This window comes from Vicia villosa, unplaced genomic scaffold (genome assembly GCF_029867415.1).
Source record: "Vicia villosa cultivar HV-30 ecotype Madison, WI unplaced genomic scaffold, Vvil1.0 ctg.000010F_1_1, whole genome shotgun sequence".
Taxonomy (NCBI): Eukaryota; Viridiplantae; Streptophyta; class Magnoliopsida; order Fabales; family Fabaceae; genus Vicia; species Vicia villosa.
Window position 1 is genome coordinate 2,132,501 of NW_026704940.1, and position 4,143 is coordinate 2,136,643.

The following is a 4,143-nucleotide window of genomic DNA, read 5'->3' on the forward strand; positions in this document are numbered from 1 at the left end:
GAAGATAATTAGGGTTTTCCTATGTTGGTACGCTCTCCAAAGACAGGTCGCAACGATGGTTGTCATGAGGAATTGAAGAGGTAGGTAAATAAATACCTCACTACCATAACCTAGGTTAATGACGACAAAGAGGATTGTATCAAATTAATTATTGGCTCCAATTAGAGCTCGCTGTTAGGTTCGGCAGGGGAGTGTTCCACGACAACAAATATTAGAAAAAGAAACTAATGAGATTCGTGAAACTATTCAAGTCAATCACAATGTTCATCAAATGTGATGTTTGCCAAATTAGATCAAAATGACAAAGGGGTCGCAGTGCTGATACCATCAATAAGAGATAAGTGATTCTCAACATCATGATTATTAGTATACAATTTTCAATTATGTTATTGCTTGGTTGCCGTAATTGTTGGGTGTTGGATTGACATGACAATCCCTTTTTAACAAGTGTTCAACAACTGCAAGTGATATAATTTAGCAGGGATGTGCTTCAAATCTGACATGGTTGATAATATCACTTGGCTGCACTGACAATCACAATATGAATTTAGTTATACACTATGTCACTTAGTCGCTTAGATCAGAGTGGAGAACTTCACAGTCCATAACGCATATAGTATGGATGCTTCCTTAGGGATGCTTGGAAAGTATTTAGCCTGTCAATTTGTATTCAGAAACTCTTATTCATCACTATTTTTTTCATTAACATAGTGAAGTGTTTTGTAGTATCTGTCATCACAAACTAAGGACTGGTTTTTCAAATTTGTGGAGGCATGCATGTTGTCTTGTTCAATATGTTTGCTCTAATAAGTGGTGTGAGATATTGGATTGAACTTTAGTAGGGTCGAAGGGTAGCTTTTTAGTTTGACAATTCGACAGGAAATTAGCATGTCGTCGAAGTCTGTTCACATGTTGTAGTCGAAGTCTGCCAGGATTGTTAGCATGTCAAATTGGTTTTGTTTGTTATGTCCAATTGTTTAAGTTAGCTTGTATAATGGGTTTGTGTGTAAAAGCCCATTAGTTTAGTGTGTTAGTGTTATTATAAATAGCATACTAATCTTTCCTCATTACACATTGCAAATCTTAATTAGGGTAAAAGAGGTTATTTTTTATTATGTAACACTTGTGATCTTGTTTCAAAGAGAAATTAAAGAATATCAGTTTATAACCAATTTCATTGAGTTTTTCTTGCTTCCCTCTTTCCTACCATTATGGGTTTTTTGTCAAAAAAAAAACTATTATACTTTATTCTTGGCATTGATTTCACAACAAATTAGTGTGATGAGCATGGAGAAGAATTTCGTCAACAAAGTATGATACTGAAAAGTTCACCAGAGTAAAAGATTTTGGCATGTGGCGTATGAAGATGGAAGCCCTACTGGTTCAGCAGGGTTGGTTAGAAATGTTGAAGGGAGTCGCAGTCATGGATGCTGCATTAACGGAGAAGGAGAAAACGACTATGGTAGAGAAAGCCCACAGTGCCATCTTATTGAGCCTCGGTGATAAATTTCTACGACAGGTTTCGAAAGAGACGATGACGAGTTTGTGGTGGAAACTCGAAAGTTTGTACATGACCAAATTGTTGGTCAATCGCCTCTACCTGAAGCAAGCTCTGTATTCATTCAAGATGAGTGAAGACAAAGTCTTGGATTAGCAATTGGATATGTTCGGCAAGTTGATTCTTTATCATGAAAATAGGGATGTCAAGATCGATGATGAAGATCAAGCCTTGTTGATGCTGTGTGCTTTGCCTAGATCACATGCTCATTTCAAATAAACTCTATTGTAAGGAACAGAGTCTCTGACCTTTGAAGAAGTTCAGTTAGTCTTGTATTCTAAGGATTTGAATGAATGAAAGGAGCACAAGCCATCTTTGACTAGTGAAGGCCTGTCGGTTAAGGCAAAATTCACAAAGAGAGATGGCAAGTTCGACAAGAAGAAGGGTAAAAGTCAGCAGAAGTCTTATAGTGGTGATGCATCTGGTATTCAATGTTATCAATGTAAGAAGGAAGGTCATATAAGAAAAGTGTTCCCTGAACGCCTGAAAGATCATAGAGGTAAGGATAATGGCAACACAACCATTGTCTAAGATGATTTCGACTCATCTAATGTTCTTGTGGTTTCTAGAATTGACTCGAGTAAGGAGTGGATTATGGATTCAGGTTGAACTTGGCACAAGACTCTAAACAAAGACTTGTTTGAGGAACTATGTTATCAAGATGGTGGATCTGTATTGGTGGGAAGCAACAAAGCTTGCAATATTGCAAGTGTTGGATCTGTGAGATTCAAGCTCCATTATGAGTTAATAAAGTTGTTGATTGAAGTCAGGTAAGTTCCTGATTTAAAGAGATTTTTTATTTCTCTTGGTGAATTTAACAAGAAAGGATATGTTTTTCAAGGAGAGAAAAGTATCCTAAGATTCATGAAAGGGTCGAAGAAAGTTTTGAGAGGCGTGAAGAAACAAGGTTTATATACCCTTGAGGCTAAAGTTGTAAGTGGTTCTATAGATGTTGCATCCACGGAATTTTTGTCAAAGTCAATATTTTGGAACATGAGACTGGGTCATGTTAGTGAAAGGGGCCTGGTCTAATTGGGGAAACAAAATCTGCTTGATGGAGACAAAATCTGCTGGGTGAAGACAAAGTGAAGTTCAATAAAGGCAACAAAGAACACATGGATTCCTTGATTACATCCATGCTGATCTTTTGGGCTCTGCAAGGTGTACGTCACATTCAGGAGAAAGATATTTTCTATCCATAGTTGATAATTATTCCATAAAGTTATGGGTATTCATCCAGAAGACTAAGGATGAAACTTTTGAGAATTTTAAAAATTGGAAGACTCTGGTCGAAAATCAAACTGGCAGAAAGGTCAAGAGCTTGAGAATCGACAATGGTTTTGAATTTTGCAAGGCACATAACTACTGCAGACACTCCCCAACAAAATTGTTTGGTGAAAGATTTAATCGAGCCATTTTGGAAAGAGTTAGATGCATGTTAACTAGAGCTGGGTTAAAGAAGGTGTTTTGGGTAGAAGTTGTTTCGACAACAACATATGTGATAAAAAATGTCCTTGAATGTGATAGATATGAAGACACCTGAAGAATTTCGGTCAGGACATCCACCAGATCTCGACAAACTTTGAGTATTTGGCTGTGTAGCCTATGCTCATATTAGGCAAGACAAGGTCGAACCTAAGGCTTTGAGATGCATGTTCATGTGATGCGCTGAAGGAGTCAAAGCTTATAGGCCATGGTGCCTAGATCCAGGTCACAGGAGGTGTATCACTAGTCGAGATGTAGTTTTCAACGAAGCTGGAACAGATTTTAAGAAAAATGATGACGTTGGTCGAAACGCAGAAATATCTGAAGAGCTGGAAAAGTGAGAAATTTGTGTTGAGGTGGAGCATGTCTATGTTGAATTGTGTATCACATATGAAGTCAAAGAAGAAGCACAAGATGCTGAAGATACTTAGTAAGTTGAGGAAATTGTCGACGACTGATTGTTGGCAAGAGATAGACCGAGAAGAGTCAATAAGCCACCTCAGAGACTTGTGTATGCAGATCTCATTGCTTATGCCTTAATATTTGGAAGTGAGATTCTAGATGAAGAACCTAGAGACTATAAGGAAGTTATGAGGAGTCGAAATAAGACTGAATGACTAAAGACCAGCGTATCCTGCTTGACCTACGTTGGTATTGTTCTACTTGAGTAGGTTTCTCTTCCACAACTACTTGTGTTTCCTGCTCTAATTCCTCCATATCAAAGCTTTGTGATTCTTGAATTTCTTCAAGCTCTACTTTCCTCCCACTAATTTCTTTGGAAATAAAATCTTTTTCTAAGAAAACACCAGTTCGAGCGACAAACATTTTACCCTTAAAAGGATTTATAGAAGTAATATCCTATTGTTTCTTTAGGATATCCCACAAATAAGCATTTATCATATTTGGGCTTAAACTTAGTTGAAATTTATCGTTTCACATATACTTCGCAACCCCAAATCTTCATGTAAGACATATGTAGTTTTTTACCACTCCATAACTCATATGATGTCTTCTCAGAGCATGTGTAAGTTGCTGTCAATAGAGCATGTATCCAAAATGAGTTTGGAAGATCGGTGTGACTCATCATGGATCAAACCATG